We start from the raw sequence: 21,995 nt of genomic DNA, 5'->3' as shown, positions 1-21,995 counted from the left end.
GTGATTTATGGATCATTGTCAACACCCCTCTGGCGCGTGTGGAATATGAGGTGGAATATCTGTCTGGTCCCCATGATGGTGCCATACATTTGGTCAGAGGGCCCGTGGAGTGCGTCTCCTGCAGGAGCAGTATTTTGCAACCATATCTGTTAGCGTATGACATGATTTTACGAGCCTTGGTATAATTGCTCAGGCCCCGTATGTTCCAGGACATCACTGTTACAGGCATTTTAATAATCTAAGTAACACCCCACCACTGTTGTCGTAGAGTGTATTCAAGGTGAGAACCGCCCCTACTGGGGCCCCCCTGATGTTCTGTGTTCTGCCAATCTGCCTCCGCCTTTTTCCATAACGCAAATCAAACCTGCTCCTCCCCCCTCACGCACCACCCCATCCAAGCGGGCAGTGCAACCCCCCTCCTCCCTCCAGTCATAACCAAAACATCCCATGGAACAGGGGACATCAGGCGGCCCCCAACATGGGTCAGCTTCTCCAATGGCCCAACCGGGGCCAATACCCAACTTCAAATTAACAAGACTAAACATTGCAATCACAATGGGGTGCGCCGTTGCTGTGTGGTGGACACTTAGACAAATATAAATGGCATGAGGTTACCAGCGTTACATTGAACAGACATACGCGGAATGATCACACCTGACCCACATGGCCCGAGTTAGAGCGAATAAAAAAGGTGGAGCTGATCAAAAGGCAGAACACTCCGCACACTGGCAGTCAATAATCAGGCCTGTAGCTATAAGTGATTCAACCACCAGTGGAAGAGTTAGTCAGTAATGGCAGGTAGGTAAAGCATGTCGGAGAACAGCCTTTGATTACTGGCAGTGAGCTTGTCAAATGTGATCATCTCAGGTGTTCAATGCGTACATATGCATGAGCCAATAAGGTTACATTGCTATCGGCACATGACAGAACAAACAATAGTAAGCAGATAGCTGAGGCACGAGGTGGTTAGGGTCCAGTCATCAACCATAGGATTTCCATTGGGATTAGGCAGTGGTATCTGGGCCTCTTTAAATTTGACAGCTTCTTCCGGAACAGTAAAAAAGTATAACTTTTCTCTAAAGGTAATCTTGAGCAGGGCCGGGAAAAGAATTGCAAAGGGGACATTACGCTCACGTAGCAGTTTCTTGACTCCCAGGAATTGGCGTCTCTCGTGTTGCACCCCGACGGAGAAGTCAGGGAATATCCGAATGGTATTTGAGTCAAGGCATAGGTCACCCTTTCTACGTGACAAGCGGAGAATGAGGTCCTGGTCTCTATAGTTGAGAATCCTGGCGATGATGGGTCTGGGGAAATCTCCCAGCTTGGGATGTGGGGACAAGGCCCGATGAGCTTGCTCGACTGTGAAGAAAGGGGATAGTGCGGGGTCCCCCAGTAAGTCTTTAAGTACATTTTCGACTGCCAACTCCATGCACCCTTTCAGGGCATTTTCGGGGACCCCTGTAATGCGTAAGTTGTTTCTGCGCGAGCGGGACTCAAGGTCATCACACTTTGACTTCACCGTTTTCATGTCGCGAGTCAGGGCGGACATCGCATCCTGTAAAGTATGCAGTTGATCCTAATTTGCCCCAATTCTGTTTTCCGCCTCGGTAATCCTGGTTCCCGCCTGATCAACTCGAAATTTAAGGGAAGCGTCATTGGCATTAATATCTTCCAGTTTTTCATGGAACGAGGCAACATTTTTGCCCATTGACTCCATCATAGCAGTGAGGTCAGGGGCCACTGCTCCAGAGGGGCACTCGGCTTCAGGGTCTTCCTGGGCGGAAGTCACAGCACCCTGGTGTACACGTGAGGTAGCCTACACAAACTTGTCCATGGTGCCCACCTTGTTGGTCCCTCTAGATCTGTTGGACATTGCAAGCGTAATGAGGGGTGACCCAACAGGTCAAACCCTAACCAAAATGAGAAGTGGGGCGAAGTGCCAAGTTTTACTGTCCAGTAGTCTCAGGCCGCTGAGGTGAAGCAGCAGAGCAGCTGTGGTATTGGGTCGATGGGGTCAGATATACATGTAGTCCTCCTGCACTAGGAATATCAGGGGGGCTAGAGGGTCCCACTGTTCAGTTGCCAGAGTGTAGTTAGGGGCAATGGAGTATGTAGCGTGACTGATGGTTCAGCAACAATGAGTCTGCAGGGATAATGCTGAAATGAGCACCAGTGCTTTTGTCCAGGACTAAGACGTAATCACATGCCCCACAGCCAGAGTTGGGCCCCTGCTATTGCCGGGGCCCGAGCCAAACACAGTAGGGCCGCCTGTCGGGGAAGCAGAGTGCTGCCCACCGGGGGATATGGGTAACCACTAAGCAGGGATGCGGCAACAGGAAATCCTCAGGATGAATGAGTGTTTTCAGTAAGGGGGGGCTGCAGTACACGGGCGCCCAGGAATCAGGTGAAAAGCTGACCACAGTTAAATCCAGGTAGGAGTGTGGCCAGAGGCCCCCGTGGCACCAAGAAGGCAACCGTGCGCTGATGGTGGCATAGCAAATACAATTGGGGGAGAGTCCGGGTTTCCCTCCCCTCCCCAGCAACTCCTCACCTGCTCCGCGTGTGCAGCTCACAGCCCGCAGGGTGCGGTGTCAGGACGCGTGTCAGCTGGTATCTGATCGCGGGCCATGAGGCAGGCACAGCTGCGGCATGTGCCGGGCCCCTCGTGGGAGTTGTTAGGTGCCGCGGAGCAGGCAGAGCCGAGTTGGGCGGGGGAGTCCTCAAGGTGAATAGGAGGGCCGGCCAGAGCAGTGCAGCACTCGGGGGGAGATGGAGGGGGCGAAGCCGCCGCAGCTCGCCCACAGGGGACAGCCGTTTGGGAGAGACGAGAGCAGACCAGGCAGGCCCACGTCACAGGGAGTGGCCTCCTGTAAATAGAGTCCCAGGCCAGGCCTCCGGCAGTGAAAGGGCCAGCCCACTCCTCACGGTCCCAGTCCTCAAAACTGCGTAGCGGGCCCCACAGACGCTGATTCTCATCACAACTCGGGCCCCACAGGCAGCACAATGCGGGGAATACTCTGAGCAGATTACAGGCAGCAGGAGAGGCTCAGGCCGCCGATGTGGCAAGATGCAGGTCCACCCTACACAGAGCTCAATAGCTAGGCAGCCATTTCCAGGCTGCTCAACAGCGCCCCACCCGGAGAATAACTTTAACAGACACACAATGGTGCACCTTATGTTAACAAATTCACCAGTATTCATAGAAAAGACATTTCCATCAATTAAAAAACATTTCACCTGTATACAATTTTAATCTGGTCTGAAAGCGTTCTGAAAGTTTCTGTATCAGAAATCGTCTTTCCTCTATTTTGATAATCTTAGCCCTAGCAACAATTACGGAATGCACTTCCCCTTTCTATGTGTAAATATAATTGTACTTTGAAATAAATCATATTATAAAACGTATAACTTAACCATAGAATATATAAATATACCCTTTCTAAATATCCATATAAAATGTAGGTGATTCATATTCGATGGGCATTTTGTTCCAGCTACATAGGATCTGCAATTCTCATCATGCTCAATTTTCTTTTTCTTGTTGAAAGAGATCAACAGAAAGATCATTGAGCATGGTCAAAATTGCCTCCCCATTGAGCTGGAACAAAAATAACATGTCTTCATCCAATTTTCCTTTCTCCACAGAGAAAATAAAGGATGCCTCTATGTGATGTTAGGTTCTCTCGGTATACAAGGAGGTGTCCCTTTCTGTGATATTCTACTCAAACAAAGCAAATCAACTATCCCTCTATTTATGTCCCACTTTAATTTTCAGTTTTTTCAGGAAGAAAGAAGTGTCCCTTTCTTTGATGTGGTGTTCACTCAAGTAAAAAAAAAAAAAAATTGCCCCCTTCCAAAAAAGGATTTCTCCCTCTCTCTCTCTCTCTCTCTCTGTCTTACCCCTATCTCTCTTTCTCTTTCTGTCCATGTTTCTCTCTCTTTCCGACTCTCCCTCCCTCTCCTTGTCTCTTACTCTACCCTAATTTCTTATCAAGACTAGATCCCTACACTACTTTTAACTTTACTCTGACCTACTCTCCTTCTGCAACTACTCTATCACATGTCGAAAATAATTCCCTTTATATTGGTGTGACAGTTAACTGTCACAAATCACCTGTGCTCAAAATTTGAATACTGTTTGAGATGTTCTGACATGGCAAACCCACGAAATTTGGAAAATGTGAGTCTGGGTCGAGTTGGGCTTCACATGGCTAGTCATGACCAGATAAAGTAAGACTAACTCTGACATGATATTGAAAACAGTGACATTCTGGCACTGAAGCGCATCAAGGAGAAGTGACTGCCATTTTCCTGCCCCATAAATCCAGGAGCAGGCATAGGCCAAGCATAAGCCTCATTAAAGAGCAGATACATCTTTGGATTGACACCTGTCCTTCACCACCCAAATAAATTAAGAGGTTGCAAGTTAATAAACTCAAACAGTCTGTGCATTGGAAGAACCTACCATTCCTAAAAAAAGAAGAAAGAAGAAATGGCCACATTATCCTCATTAATGTGAGGTTTGGTGCCCTGACACCAAATTTATACTGGATTTCTCAAAAAGTCATTTAAATGTGGGAATGAGTACACAAATATGAATGTCACACCTCCCTTGTCATCTTCCGCCCCCTCGGCCCCTTACCCCTTACCTACCTGGCTGGGGCCTCGGCACTCGCATGGGCCGCGGATCCGTTCCGCTCAGCCTTCGGCGGCACTTCGCCACTTGTGGCGTCCTTGGCCCCTCTGTCCTCGTCTGTCCTGGGGCTTGCCTTGGCGCTTGCGGCACGCAGTTGTGCCCCTCGGTGACACGGGCACTCCAGGAACCCAGCGCCCTGCACCAGATGGTCACGTGAATCGATTAGCGGTCACGTGACCCAGAAGAAATATAAGACTCGGTCACGTGACTAGGTGGGCAGTCACGTGACCCGGAAAAGAGTCACGTGCCCCGGAAAAGATGCTTAAAAAGAGCGTCGGTCCGTTTCCTCATTGCTTCTCAGCTGTCTTCACTGGTGAGTCGCTATCTGGACGTTTTCTTGTTGTAATCAAGGTTTTCTGGACCTTGTTTTTTTGCTTACCTGGATTGCTTTGGATTTGCCCATTTGAACTGTGTATTCTGGAACTGTGCTGACCACTTAACTGTATTACTGGACTGCTACCTGGATTATCCTTTGGATTTGTTTGCCCTTGACATTTATTTGTGGGTTTTCCACAACTTCTTGGAACATTTCTGGTACTACTGCTTTCCCAGATTCAAGTATTCAGCCCAATCTACGTAACCTTGACTTCCAGCATCCTGCCCTTCGTTCCCTCAGGCAGGAATAGTTAGGTCCCACGTTAGCACCTGTTATCCTTGGGGTAGGTGTTTATTATTCTCCTCTTCACCATTTTTTTATTGTGGTATTATTAGACTTGCATTCTAACCTTGCTTTTCTTTTCAGCCATCCGGGGACCAGGTGCTTCCTGTTCCTGCCTATCTCTTGCGGCCCCAATAACTGGTCAGCGAGTACTTTACTCTTCTCTGACTGGTGCCTGGGGACGGAGGCATTATAATCTACGTGGACCTCAAGTCATAACAATGAAGCTTGATTGAACCTGTATAAGAGAAGTCAAGTACAGATAACCCCTTCCTTCAAAAGGATTTTATTTATTTATTTAAGATATACTCATAACCAAATAGGCTTTGTATATACAAAATGAAAGAACACATATACAAATGATTTAACAAAAAATACATATCACAATTACACATATAAAACAATTGTGGCATTAAAACCATGTAACAATACATTGCTGATAAAATACTGGTTACATATAAATGGAATAAGATTACTCTAAAAGGGCAAACTGATTTTAATAAGATATATATCGTGTTATTGAAAAATATTAAAACTCAATTAGATCATATTTTTAAAACGTCGGCACATTTCTAGTAAAATGTTACCATATGGTAGATCAAATTATGGTACCAACCGCCCATAAACATCACTCATAATGCAGATAGATTGATACAGTTAAAGCGATTATTATAGGATTTGATAAAACTATTTCACAATAATTGAAGAATTTCACAATCCATCTGTAAATGTTCAATAGTTCCAATGGCTGAGGAGCCACATAAGCGACAGAAACGTGATTCTCGTGCAATGCCCAAACGAGCACCTTGAATAATTAGTGCTTCACTAAGGTTACATTTCAATACCATATACTGGGGGTCATTACGAGTTGTGAGGTAGCCTTGGTGCTAATAGCACCATGGCTGCCTCCAAACCCGTGTCCGGGTCCATGGTGTCGGAATGGGGACTTACCGTGACATTCCGACCTATGCGGACCCGGTAAGTCCCCATTTCGAAAACCATTCCCCATTCCCATTCGAGCCCCCATAGGGCTAAATGGAATGGGGAAGGAGCTAATAACGGGCCCGCAAATAGTGGGCCTGTTATTAGCTCCCTGGTCCCTTAACGGGTCCCGCAAAGGGCGACTGGTAAAACCAGCCGGCCCTAGTGGGACCCGCTAAGGGCCCTCGGAATGCAGCAGTAGGTTAACGGCACCGGCATCCTTACCAGTGCCGTTTACCCCCTACCACCGTACTCATAATGACCCCCACTGTCTGGCTACTGAACTGTTGGGATAAGCCACTAAATATGGTGGTTTTGTCAGACGTGCACTAATATATTCACAGAATGGGGCATTATTATGCTTTGTAAACAAAAAACAGTTAAGATTTTCAGTTTTATTCCTCATTAACAATCTTTTTTTCAAGCGGGATTTAACTACATGGATCTCACCCTCAGATGATATGTTACTACACCCAACATGCCATTTCAAATGGGGGGAACAAAGGGAACCTAAAGCCCCCATTATCTTAAAATTATCAATAGCGTGGAATGCGTTTATAAAACCCACCATCATAGTTCCGTTCAACTTTTGTGATTTGTCATAAAACATTACAGTTTTCATGATAAAATCGTGACTAATACCATTAAGTTCAAATTCAAGGTATAGGGCCTCATTACACGGTAGGCGGTAGGGGTTTACCGGTACCGGTAAGGGCACCGGTACCAGTAAACCCCTACCACCTTACTACTTTAAAGTAGGGTGCCGCAAAGGGACCTCGGAGCTAATTACGGTACCGCAATTTGCGGTACCGTAATTAGCACCTTCCCCATTCCCATTATGCCCTATGGGGGCAAAAATGGGAATGGGGAAGGGCCTTGGTGAATGGGGAATTACCGCCCCACTCACCTTGGAGTAGGGTGGTAATTCCGCCATCCACCAAGGCAGACACGGTAAAATACCGGCGGCAACCATGGCGCTTATAGCGCCATGGTTACCGCCTACCATGTAATGAGGCCCATAGATATTCAATTGACAATGTTTGTGGGATACGGAACAGTCCACGTAATATGAGACTTTCAAAGCAATAGTCAAATTATTCCCCCATATCTCGATTCCATAGAATAAAATTGGATTAATTTCGGTTGAGTATAAGAGCAGGATAGGCGTGACAGAAAGTCCTTCTTGTCGTTCTATGAATTGGCAAATTGCTTGAGGTGCATTTCATTTTGGTTTCCGACGAATGCTTTGCCCACTTCAAGGCGTGTTCAACATGCAACCACTTACAAATAATATTCATGCGCTTATTGGGGTTTGGGGAAAAAGTCATGATTTTACTTTTCTCTATGTTAATAGAAAGGCCATTTGTGGATGCATACACCCCCAGTACTGAGATCAGATTTTGTAGTTCCTTTGGCGTGTGGTTAATTAGAAGCAAGTCGTCAGCATAGGCTAACCAACTTGTACAATGCCAATCCATTTTAACAGGACAGGTGTGGAGATCGGTAAAGGCGGTCCTGAGGTCTGCTAAATATAGATCAAAGAGTGTGGTAGCCACAATACACCCCTGCTTGACACTGCAGTGTGTTGGCATCGAAGTAGAGAGTTTCCCCTCGGGATCTAGTCTTATCTTTACAGAGGTGTTAGTGTACAATAACATCAACATCCTAAGTAGGCCTCGGGCGATGTTCCTTTGGGCAGTTTATACCATAATTTGCTATATCTCACAGAATCAAATGCAGCTGAGAAATCGACAAATGCACAGTAGACTGGAGTGTCTCTGCATTTACGGACATATTCTATAGAGGCTACTAAGATTATTACAGTGTATGTCATATTTGCTTTCCTTATGAACCCCATTTGGTTTGGGGGAAGTATGTTATGTTCAGTTATTCATTGATTTAGCTCTTGAAGGAGGACTTTGACAAACAATTTTGCAGGGACATCTAACATTGCCAGTATCCTATAATTGGATGCTAGGTTCCAAGAACCCTTTTTGTACACAGGAATAATATGGCTTTCGTGCCATATTTCTGGAATATGACCAGATGAGCCTATCTGAGTAAACAGAAGATGGAGAGCATGAGCCCACATTCCGGGAGATTGTTTTATGAGGGCATTGCATATGTCAGGACCAGACGTTCTGCAGCTGTTTAGTTGTTCAATTATATGAATTAAATCAAAGATGGATACTTTACAAGGGGCAATCCAGAAGGGTGAGAGGGTTGTCATTGGAAAGAACAAGACCCAGGGTGGAGGTGATATGGTAGACCCAATCAGGTTCAGTAACACCATTTATTGGTGTGGATCATTTTTCATTGCCCCTCAAGATGGTCCATATTTTGGTATTATCTTTTTGAATCGCAAATTGGGCAATTTCTTTCCACTTATCTACAATGCATTTTAGCTTATAGTCACATAGCCATTTGTGATGGATTTGATTTGAAACCTTTATGTGTTGGGTAATCTCGGCAGGAGAGAAAGGGAATAAACTGTTGTATAAAACTTCACGTATGGTATGTCAAAGTTGTCATTCTGCTTGAGCGATTGTTGGTTCAAAGTTCACTCACTTAGAAGTGGGTAGATTTGTACATTCAGCTGCAGATGTGTAACATCTCTGTGGTTCTATGGATTCTTTCAGTTGGTTGAGTAACCCAGAGAACACAGTGACTGAATCTACTGTGATTTCTACACCAGAGCTATCAGTGGGCAGTAAAAAAGATGGTAGTAACTTCTCAGCAATAGTTCTGGCTTTAGTTAGCTTTGTCTCATTCCACCGGATACGATTGCCTGTTGTATTAATATAAATGCCACCATTTGCGTCATAGGTATTCACTGTTACCGGGGCTTCTATGTGTTGAATAGAGGACATAGTGGAAGATGATTGCTTTGCATTCTTGGAAGAATAGCCATGTCTTTAACATGAGGCAACCCACTAGGATTCACAAAAAAGTAGTCGATCATCGAGGCGGAATTCCCGCTGATACGGGTAAAAGCAATAGATCATCACCTGGACAGAAGCCATTAAGGCATGTGAAATAAAACTCATCCAGTATTGAGACCCATGCTCTGGCAGAACATCTATGCTCTCTGAGTGATTTAGAGGGCATAGAAACTTGGGTGACAGAGTAAGTGGTTTCAGGCAAAAGTCTATAGAGGAATTAAAATCACGTACAATCCAAACAGGAATTTATCGTGAATGGTCAACAATATAGCCTTGACAGTGGCGAGATTCTCATTGGTGGCTATTCTATTTGGTGGATAATAAATGTTAGTTAAGGTATAAGTTTGGGATAAATATTGAAGCTGAATTGCCAACAGCATAGAAGTTGATCCCTCTAACTCAGATATTGTCCATGGGGACATTACTGAAATCAACAGTCCACCTTTTGGACGACAGATTGGGCCCTTAGATGCAGGTTTTTGCAATGGGGCACAGCCGTCAAATTCAACAGGAGTGATAAGCCAGGTTTCTTGGAGTGCAATAATTGCAATAGTTGGCATCTGTGCTAAATATATGGGTAAATCCTCGAATATTCCAGGAGAATATTATATGGATGTCATTGAGACATTTGGGGAAAATGGGATTTGAAGATTGCCGGAAGCCACTGCCAGTAAGCCGCTTCAGGCTTGAGTGTCTCATTGATCGGGGGGGGGGGCCTTTGGCCACAGTTGGGGTGATGGTTAACATCTGGTTGGCTAACTGTGTACTGGAATTATTCATTGCAAATGTTGGGCATGGCAAAGATATGCCCGTTTTCATACAAGTGTGTTGACAGGAGGAGGGAGGCTTATGTTTTATCCGGTTAGCCTGTTTATCATGGTCACTAGTTGTCAGAGGCTTCAATTTAGCTTTGTTGGCCCAGCAAACAGTCGATGTTAACCCTTGCCTGGACTTGAATGGGGGGATCTCAGATATTGTACACGTGTACCCCAGTTTAAATAGGGCATCTTGGTGGGACAACACATATTCGAGTAGCGGGTTTGAAACAAACAAAATGTTGGAAATATTAATGGGACTATGTTCAACTTGGTCAACAATTTGGATGTCACTAAAATGGATGACTCGGAGAGGAGCAACTGAGTGGAATAGTTTCAATACTGCCTCACAGTAAGAGGGGGCAGTTACGCATCAGATTATATCGATTTTCTATGCCCTGGCAGAATTCACAGGCAAGTTAGGTATTCTCTGCATAATTCTCAAAGCATTTTTGAAGAAGGCGCCCCGTCACTCTAGAAGCTGAACATTAACTTCACACTGACCAAAAACGTCTGCTAGAGAAACACTCCAATAATTCTTTGACTAAACTTCAAGCAGCAAACCTGTGGAAGCAGTACACTCAGACAATGGGGCCCCACTCTATGTAATACAGTCAACACATTTTCAAGTTCATGGCCAAATTACATGAGGTTCAGGAGACACATATTTTTTTACTTGTACAAACCCATCAACTGTAAGAATATTTCTCAATAAACAGCATCTGAGTACTGCTGGTATTGGACTCTCCATGGATGCTTCTGGACCCTAAACATTCCTTCCCCTTGCCATTCAGGTTGCTGCTTCTTCAGCAATCACATTTCACTCTTCTTCAATTACGACTTGTGATTAGAATTCAGAACCACCAAAAATGAACTTCACCCCATTTGAGATGTTGTACATTCCCTGTGAAAATAAACCTTAACCAGAGTCACATTTTCCACAATTCAGACCACAGAGACAGAGCTCTAGGGATAATGGGCCTCATTACGGGTCGGGTGGTCCGGAATTAACAATGGCGGTAAACCTGCCGCCACTGTTAATTCCGGAGCGCCCGATTCCGAGTCCTGCATGTGGGAGGTGATCTTCCCGCCAGGTCTGACCTGGCGGGTTGAACACCTTCCGCCTGCAGGCGGACGTGGAAACACCAGCACCATCACGAGATGGTGCCGGTGTTTCCACCACCCCATTCCCATTGAGTCCTATGGGACTCAATGGGAATGGGGATTAACACCATTCCGCCTCCGTGACTCCCGGGACACGGGGGCTGTAATGCCCCGGTAATTCCGGGAGTCACAGAGGCGGAATGGTAATACGAATCTGGCGGTAACCAGGCGGTTTTACCGCCGCGGTTACCGCCGGACTCGTAATCAGGCCCAATATGTTGAATCAGCCCAGCTCCTCTGGTGCATAGGAGCCGGCTACTTACATGCCAATAAGGTTCTTACAGGGTCAGAAGAGCAGTGTGAAAACACACTGATGATTTATTTATTTTTGCAACAGATATTTTTAACAGTAAGAAATGTACTTTATCAAACTTGGTGCTACTCTGAATTTCATAAAAGAAGAGTATAAGTGTTGGGCAAAGATCCATACTTTCAAGCCAAAAGTGATAAGCAGCCAAGCAGCAGGAAGTCCTTCCAAACTGTTCTCCAAAGGAAGCCTTGTTCTGCTCTGAAGCCAGATCATTTCTACAGTCCTCTGAATACTTGCATTGCCAGCGTGTGATCTTGTTTTCCAAGCATCATAATGGCCCAGTTGTGTTTCGAATCTAAAATGACAGCATTAAATACCCTGCTTTGACAGACAGCCAACCCTGAGATCACAATTATTGACATATGCCAACTCTCTCTATTTGAATGGATTCCAGGAATACCCAGGCTGTTGTAATATAAACGTTAGTATCATTTAAGGCTTAACGACTTCTGAATGGTGAGCTTCTTTGAGACAGGTGGGGGTTAATGCCAGTCTCATGCTGCATTGAGCGAGCACAGCGAGGGTACCCAACCCTCCCTTAAGCACCTTGGGTAAGGGGCCAGATGCTTAACTTAATTTTGAACACAAGTTTGAAAATAAATTGTCTATAAAGCCATTGGTTTTACAGGCAGATACAATAATGAGATACACACTCTTTAAAGGGATCATACCCGGCTTCATTTCATTTCCCTGTATGGACTTTTGCAAGTAGATTCTAAGTAATGGGACTTAAATGCTACTTCAAAGGCGAAGGATGGGAACACGTTTTAGTAAAATATTGTTCATTTAAATAGCAATCCTGATGCAGTATATACAGATCATGAAATTTAATGTTTCACAAAAATTAAATCCAAAAATTGCAGAATAACACAGAGTAATTTGCGCTGAAGCTAATTATTCCAAACTAGATAGAAAGTATTTTTTTTTCAAAAACATCCATAAAATGTATTTCACTCAAAAAGGCTTCGTTTGCATAGCCACGCTACCGACATTACCTGCATTTACATAAAACGTCATTCACTTTTGCACCTCACATACACCGTTTATACTGTTGTGGTGTAAACTGTGCTTATAAAGGTTTTAGGTTCTATGATGACTTTGATATTTTGTGAATACATTTCTTTCCCCATTCAGGTTGCCCTTTTGACACAACTACAAGTCTCTGACATGCACACTTTTGATGGTCTTGAAGAATATTACACATTCATAAATTAGGCAGTTGTACGTAACTTACTCCCAAGTGAATGCCGATAGGAAAGGACTTAATACGTTTGTGATTTGCTTGCAAGCTCTCTGGTGAATTCAAAGAAACCTTCTCATGGGTATTCTTACTCCTGGAAAAAGCCTTGTGAAACATCTCCTTATTCGTTAAAGACTGATTAAAACGTGTGTGCAACATCATTTACCCCCTAGATTATTAGTTATTATTAATAACATAACTTGCTCACTGTCATCCTACTGGGTAATGCTTTTTCAGATGTATTATGAAACTATTTAATGGATTAAAGTGTCAATGCAATGATATGAAAGCGCTAAGGCATCATTGCACATATTAATCTTAAAGTGATTATAAACATGAAATAGTATTTGCATCAGAAAGGAATTAACATAATGAATTACAATTTCCAATGTGTGTCCATCGCAGGCACATAACAACTGCCTGAAGGAAAACCTCCATGTGAAGACAGCTGAAAACTAATTTGCAATGGATAATATTTAAATGAACAGCCCAATCTATGCCTTTCTCTTGGTCACATTTGCTCAAGCTAGTGTAAACTTATTTTCTGAATACATATTGGGAGATGGCTCTGTCTCATTGATGTATCCCTCTTTTTTGACATCTATGCCAAAATCTGCCTATCATGAATAGCTTGCTGTTTATGGGGAGATAGTTCCACCTCGGCTAAAGCAGAGGAAAGATCTGCCAAATGTATTCCAGGTAGCCGCATGCGCCAACTGGTCTGTCTTCATCAAGATCCCTCAATGATATGACACGGTCCAATCAGTGAATCTGTTGGTTGTCTCCATGACCACCAGTCTGGCTTCAGAGCTGCCAGAGGCACGGAAACTGTTCTCCTGAACATCCGTTAAGATCTGCGCTCCAACCTCGATTCCAACACCCGCTGTTTCCTCTTCTTACTGGATGTTTCTTCTGCCTTTAACACGGTCAACCATGCCATCCTGCTCAACCGTCTCAGTGATAACCTGGGTATCACCGATCAGGCCCTGGCTTGGCTGACCTCCTTCCTCTCCGATCGACCCTACCAGGTCCAACTTGGGTCCTTCCTCTCCTCTATCTCTATCCTACCTGTGGTGTTCTCCAGGGGTCGAACCTCTCTCTCTGGCTGTTCAACCAATACCTGGCACTTCTTGCCCACCGCATTACTGCTCTCTGCCCCAACTTTCAGTGCTATGCGGATAACACTCAACTCATATTCAGGCACCCTTCTGCCACCTCTTCTCCTTCTCTCATCTTTGAATGTCTGTCCGCCATCCTGGAGTGGTGCGCCACCAATTATCTCTGCCAGTAAAACAGAGATTCTCCTCATCGGCACACCTGCTGCCTCCTTTCCTGTCACTCCCTGGCCGGCCTCTCTTGGCCCTCTTCCTGCTCTCACCTGTGAGGCTAAAAACCTCGCGGTCATCTTCAACTCTACACTTTCCTTCTTTCCTCACATCTCCGATGTCTCTAAGGAGTCACATTACCAGCTGCACCTCCGCAGAGGGATTCTTCCTTTTCTCTCTTCCCCCAGAAGCTCACTGTCTCCAGAGCTCTGGTTCTCTCTAGGCTGGACTACTGCAACAGCATCTTTCTAAATCTGCCTGCCTCTACTCTCCGCCCTCTGCAACTCATCCAAAACAGGACTGCTAGACTTGTCCTTGGCGTCAAGCCAAGGGATTGTATCTCTGGAGCACTGAAATCTCAGCACTGGCTCCCAGTGGCAGAGAGGATTAAGTTCAAAACCCTCTGCATTGTCCAAGGCCTTCAATACCTTCAACTCTCTCTTCCTAAATATCTTCCCTCCCGAGCTCTTCACTCTCCAACCTCCAACTCCCTCAGTGTCAGTTGCTTCTCCAAGCAGCGAGTTGGTGGTAGATATCTTTCTTCTGCCGGGGCCTCCCTCTGGACCAGCCTCCCTGCCTCTCTGAAACATGAGGAGAACCATCTCCGATTCTGGAAGCACCTCAAGACCTTCCTCTTTGCTTCTGCTTTCTCTCCTCCTCTCCCCTGATAATCTCCTGGCTGTATCTGAAACTGCACTGGTTACCTGGCTACCCTCTGATCTCGGGCCCATGTCCCCTCCGCGCCAGTTGCACTCCTGCACTGCCCCCTGGCAACCCTTGCACTCGGGGACTGTTTCTTTATCCCTACAGCCCCTAGTAGCACTTGACCCCTTATGTCTGCTCTTAACCTTGCACTTGTCACCAGCTGGCCGCACTTTTATTTATTGTCTTTATTGATATTTATTTACTGCACTGCCCCCTCCCCTTTCCCCCGCACTTTTCCCCTTCCCCCCTGCCCTGCACTTGCACAATCTCAATGTCACCTGGCCTAGTATGATCGTTGTCTGTCATCCCTGTTTCCTCTCCCTTGCCTCGTTGCGCCTTGAAACACTTGTTTATAGGCGCGTTATAAATGCCATATCATATCATATCATAGAATATCCTAATGCAGGTTCAGAGAATCAGGAAGATGGAATAAATTCCGAGCTTTCATAGACTCATGATGTTTGTAGGATGTAGTGGTACATTGAAAACACCTTTTGAGAAGCATATTCACTGAAACACATAAGTGACCACCCGCAATCCATCTCCATCTAAATTAGTAGGGATACATTTACGTGGATAGAACTCGAAGGGGGTCTGATACCTAGAACTACACAATTCCCCTGAAAATGGAGTACTCCATCTGCAACCTTTGCCAAGTTACAACATTGTTCCTGAGTTATGGTACTTATGGGACTGGTTCTTTGTTTCCCTTATCAATAAGCTTGTCTCCCCCCTTGCTTTAGGGTGAGCGTCATACTTTGATATTATTGTGCTGTATCAGTTAATTGCCCCCTCATGAGCCATTTATGCAAACTCTCCTAGCAGTCATTATTTTCCTCCCCCAGGCTTAAGATTGATGGCAGAGCATCTCCTTCCAGGAAATGCTTTCCTGGCCCTTGTTTAGTCTTGATAACACTAGCCTGCCAGCAAGTAGTTCTTCCTCCCTGCCTCAGGTCAGACTGTGTTTTGAATGCCTCCAAGCAGAGGCTGCCCTGCCGGACACAGTCTTCACTCTAGGTGCTGGTGTTGTTCTCTGCCAGACTCCCACACATAGCCCTTAGCCACCCACTGGCCTTCTATGCACCCCTTATCTGGTCTCATCTTAGTTAGGGCCTGAAATATAGCCCTCAGCAGGCTTGTGGGGTTTCCCTTTCTTCTCTGGGTTTGGTCTTGATAGTGTCTGATAAATAGCCAGCAGGCTCTTAGTTCCCCTTCCTTCTACTGAGGTTCAGACCTCTGTCAGTGTCTGAGATATCGTGCTCAGTGGTCTCTTGGATTTTTCTCTTCCTTCTCTTGGTCTGATAACTGTCAGCGTCTGAGATATAGCCATCAACATGCTCTTGGTTTTTCTTTCCTTCTTCACTGGGCCTGGTAACTGTCAGCATCTTCTAAAGAACCCTTAGCAGGCTACTTGCATATCTTTCTCATTCTTTGGGTCTCTCCTTGACCCTGGTTCTCTCTCAAACTCTCCTCCTCAGCTCTGGCCTCCTCCAGGTCAATAGTCACACTTTCTGAAAGGACCTGTACCTTTTTCTGGTGCTAATGTATTCCTTAAGTGGTTGGTTATCCTGCTTTCCCTAATCCCAGTCTCTGGTTTATTTTCCCTATTCTTAATTGTGTCTCCCCTGATTTATTAATAAACTCTGACGTTGCCTGTGATTTAATAAACATGTCTCCCTGCTTCTGAGTTTTCTATTTCCCATTTGACAGATTGCTTAATAAGCCATCCGTGGTAACAAACAAAGGCTTAAACGTTTTCGCTTTTATTTTGAAGTCAGGGGGAAGCGGATTTGCATGCAGGCAGATCCTCCATGGAAGACAGAGTTCTTTGACGGTTTGTGGGCAAAGCCTGGGAGGCATTGGCACTGTGGTGCTGACGTTTGCCCAGGGCTGGGAGTAATCAGGAGCCTTTGTGAGATCTTGTACAATCCAAAAGTACAAGGTCTGGTAGTATTGATCCCTCATCCCCCATCTCCTTGCCTTGTTGCGCCTTGGGACAAACATTACAAATGAACCATTACATTACATTACGATCTGTCTTGGAATTGATACTTAACCTGAAGGATGACTGGCTTGTCTTCCACATTACTCAATGTAGGCAGAAATGTGACTGCTGCCCTATGTCTTGTGCTAACTGGATGACAATTAAATGGGCATGTGTGCTCCCAACTGAAAAGGGTGTAAGTGATAGAGATAGGGGGGTGCTTCTTTCCGGGAAAGCTGTACTAAGATTTACAGGGTCAAAGGGCGTGATACATCTTACCTCACGGCGACCATACAGTTTCTGTATGATATAATGGCCTAACCTAATGAAATGTGATGACCAGAGGCACAAGGACTGAATCTGGGGAATTCGGACTATACCCCATTCCAGGTTGCACATTACAAAGTGGGAGGGCATACCTCAGGTCAGAGGCATGCGGGATGAACTAAGAAGGTCAGAAAAGACTTCTAATGGAGCCCTACACAATGTTTGCATGGTCAACATTGATTGTATCAACCTGTCAGTATTAGGCACCACTTGAAAAGCTCCTTTATTATGGAGATTATTTACAATGTACTGATAATGTTAATATCCTAAGCATGATTGTGCTGGACTACCTTCACTATGTATATTTAAAAAATAATTCCCTGTCATCACACGTCAATGTTGAGGCCGCGGCTGATGTTTGGCTGCTAGACCCAGCGGTGAGTAATCGCCAGGATTTCTTACTGTTCTTTAAAACTATAATAACCGACAGGGAAAGCCACATTTCTGGCTATATTTATATTTACTCTTCTCAACAGGGCGTGGTATTCTGTCCTCAATCATTATATTTATCCCCTGTCCTATGACACTCCCTTTCACTGTTTGAAATGACAGTTTTTGGGGTAGCTATAGCATGCATTAAACATTAAAATCCCATTTCTACCATTATAATGACTGCCACATTCTCAAAAATAATAGCAAATAGCCTGGACTTTCAAACAAAGGTGGAAAACTGCATCTATGTTTGTCTTAAATGTATTTATTTATATATATAGTAATGAACACTACTCTTTTGATCACAAAAGAACGCACAATAGATAAGAAACAAGGTTTGACAGGAAGCAGTGAGCTTTTTACAATGTGGAGAGTTTGAGTGACATTCTGACCAGGTCTTGGAGTGGAGTAAATCGAACAGTCATCAGGGACAATATATGGGTGGATTGATGACAATCAACATTAGACATTAGACATTTCTAATTGCTGGTAGGGGTTATGGCCAGCTATGGTAGTGATGGACCCATTATGGATGAAGTGCTAGAGCAGAGGCAGAGAAAGTGAGGGACAGAGGCAGTTTAGAGACAAGGGAAACATGGTAGCTAGAACACAGAGGACTGGTGGATTTAAACGGCAACACTGAGGCAAGGAGGCAGGCTTTTAGTTTGGTTTAGAACAAATTGGTGTGGACTCTTTCGCGGATGTCCAGGGGAAGAGAATTCCATGCAAGTGGAGCAAGAAGAGAGAAAGAACAGAAGTGAGAGGAAGAACAGGGAGGCTGAAGTGCCAGAAGGGTAGTCTTTGAGGCAAAGCAGAGATTACGAGAAAGCTTGTAGAGGTGGTTAGTGGAGGATAGATACATTGTTGCCTTACCATGGATAGATCTATTAACCAGGAGAATACATTTAAATCTGTCCCTGATTCGCATCATCAGCCATCCAGGCTGGTGGCGGTACGAGGAAGTAGGTATGCAGTGATGGAGTTCAAAGAGAATCCTGGTTGTGTTAAGATAATGATCTTGTTAGGATGCAAGAACGCATATTTTGGGGAGACCAGAGAGTATGCTGGCTCAGTAGTCCAGTTTAGAGAAGACAAGAGTGAATAAGAGATGCTTGGCAATATTGAAAGGAAGGAGGTGCCTGTGCCTGATTTTCCTAATATTTAGGAGGTTAAGGTGAACTGCAGTTGCAGTTTTGCAGATGAAATTAGAGTAGGCATGAGAAGGGTCATAAATGATGCTGAGGTTTCTAGCTGATGGAGAGTAGGGGAGCATGTCAGGTGGGAACTGGATAGGCAGAGGAAGAGATGAGAACATATTTAGCAGGCAAGAAGAGCACCTCTATTTTGGTACAGTTTAACATCAGAGAGTGCAAAGCCATCCAATATTTAATGGCAGAGAGACATTTGGAAATATTGATGGAGAGATCGGAGGAGAGTTCAGGAAAAGAGAAGAAGATTTAGGTGTCGTATGAGAAGTGTTGGTATAACTAAAACAAGGAGATTAGTGCTCCTAGAGAAGTGGTGAAGAATGTAAAGAGGACGGGATCCAAGACAGAGTCTTGTGGAACATCAACAGTTAGAGGAGTAAGTTGAGAGTTTTGTTGTTCCAGGAGACAGAAAATTAGTGAGTTCCTGGGCAGGATTCAATCTAGGCAAGGGCTTGAGTGCAAATTCCAGGAAAGGAGAGAGTATTAAGGAGATCAAGGTGATCAACAGTGTCAAAGGTAGTGGACATGTCAAGGAAAACTAGAATAGAGGATGGATTGGAGTTACTAGGTGAGTATCCTTTAGACCTGGCACTATGCCAGTTGGGACCCCCAGCTCTCCCCTAGGAGGTGTTGTTGCAAAAGTAATTAGAAAATACCATTCTCCAATGCACATTTTGGTGTGTTCACAGACGTACAGTAGAATCTTGACTTTGAAGGTTTTCCTGTGTCGAAGTGATGAGAATCATGCTACACACCGCTATAGGTAAGCTAATTAAATTCTTTATGCAGATCTTGGGGTCAAGGAGGGGTATCTTTTCCCTTACACTAAGGACATATAGCACTAATGGCTATTTATTTGTCTCTTTGGTATTTTGCAGTGTGGGAATTTCAGTTGTCCTGCGAGACACAATCTCTGCCAATATATTAGAGCCCATAGAGGGAACAATTTAAGGGTTCCTACGACAAAGAGTAACTTTATTTACCAGCTCCTGAGGAATGTTCACCATTTATTGGACCTACGAGCAGAAACATGTTGAGCTACGGCCTTTGCTAACAGCAAGGGTCCCTGTATAACATTTGGATCTTACAATAAGCAACCAAACTTTGTGTGATCTGATACTCAACACAAATAACAGTAATTGTTCCACCAATTGGATGCACTGCTAGGTCACAAAAGTCCCATTATGCACGGAAATGCAGGTACATGTCATCTTGATCAACAAACCCATAAAGCACAAAGGAAAGAAAACAAATACAGACTGAGCAACAATTTCAGCAAACGTGAATGATTGTTTTGTTTCATATGATTAAAAGGCTTCTATAATATGTGCACGGTTAGTTAAACATGAATGATAAAAACAAGTGTGACCTCGGTCCAAGCCCAGCGCCTCTGACCGTTGCATAACCTTCTGCACCCGCCAGCCAATTTTTGTGGAGATAAATGAATCATATTAGTACTCGGGTGTGAGAAATGTCATCCTAGTTGTTGATGTCATATAATGTGATAATGAAATTAGGTGAAAACTATTAGCAGGCATATCACTGTGGTGTTTTTACCAATAAATGGTATGTTACCTCATGAGAATTCCATCCACTGATCCTCTGCGCAGAATCAGTGTTGCAATCGAATCAAAATCAAAATTCTGATATCATATGTACTGGAATAGAAAACAAAAAAATAGAATGTGCACGTTTGCGTTCCATAAAAATAATTTGCAACACGTTCCGATGCCTAAATTCAATTCATACTGGAATGGAACATTACCTGTGCGTACACTGTTGCAAGTTTGAAGTAATGCAATAGCTGTGTTAAGCCGGTCAATCACAAACGAAAACAGCTGGCCCATAAATGGCCGATCTACAAAGCCAACATAAACATTGACAATAGCGTACAAATTACAAAATCTGTAATTAATTGCAGCTACTCACAACATGCATGCGCAACTGTCTTACCCCAAATATTCTGTCGTCGGTTGGCACTATTTGTACAAATTACAAAATCCAAAATTAATGAATTGCAGCTACTCACAACATGCATGCGCAACTGTCTTACCCCAAATATTCTGTCGTCGGTTGGCACTATTTGGAAAGCATCAATTTGCGTGGCGTTCATTAGGGGACTACACATATAGATTAAAGGAAAGCACCTATTACGTTGGTGATGGGTTGCGGATCACGTGCCAAGGTAGGATTACGTGATCAAACTACACTGAAACGCTAAATGGGCAATCGGTAAAAACCACAGTGAAAGATTGATGCCAATAACAGTGAATACATTGTGAAGCACCTAATGTGCTGATGGGGAGTCACGGATCACATATCATTGTTCTAACACTTGATAAATACACGCTGAAACGCTAATGGAAAATTGAAATAAACCACAATGTTGGCACAACCTGCCTGTGTTATACCTTAGCAAATATGATAAGCCCCAAATATAATAAAGTGCATTTGATCAATCATCTTGGATTTAAACGACGCTATGCTAGTGACAAAATATGTAGATAATTTTAAGAAAAAAATGTGATTAGGTTGAAACTCGGGAAGCTGTGTTTGATACTCAACACAGACCAGGATAATCTTTTTGTTCTATTATAAACGAGGTATCCATAATCTTGTTAGGACTGGAGTCACTTTATCACCCATTTGTTGTTGCTTCGTTTCTTTGCACTTTGTTTGTATAGTATAAGAGCCATTGCATTTTGAGTCTCTGTGATTTTTTTAATTGTATTTTTCTATGTGTGTTATACATTTTTAGACATACAAGGGCAGTTCAACATTTATTGATTAAAGATTTTCTATTTTGTCTATTTTTTGTAATTTCCATATTGCTTTTTGTACACTCACTTCCTTGTGCTTCCCACAACTGTATATACCTAGTTTTTCGTGAACCCCGTTTTCTTCCACAGTAACTATTGATTCCGGGGTGGGGTCCGTACTGCACGCACAAGTGTGCAGGTGCAACCCAGATTTCCGTGTCTTTTTTCCATAAGAATAATACACACCAAGGTGGCATGTGCTGTTCATCCTGGAGACAACCGGGAGAAAATGCCATGCATAGTGGAGGAGTGATATATTGAACATGGCAGCTCTTTAACACACAGTGGTCACATATACAGACACATCAAAAAATGCTAACTTGATATCTTATTTGAGCATCTCATTTTCCATCTACAAATAATTTCTGTTTTTTGTCATATTATTAAAT

This window comes from Ambystoma mexicanum, chromosome 4q, assembly GCF_040938575.1.
Source record: "Ambystoma mexicanum isolate Mex_15411 chromosome 4q, UKY_AmexF1_1, whole genome shotgun sequence".
Lineage (NCBI taxonomy): Eukaryota > Metazoa > Chordata > Amphibia > Caudata > Ambystomatidae > Ambystoma > Ambystoma mexicanum.
This window is presented reverse-complemented; position numbering follows the sequence as displayed.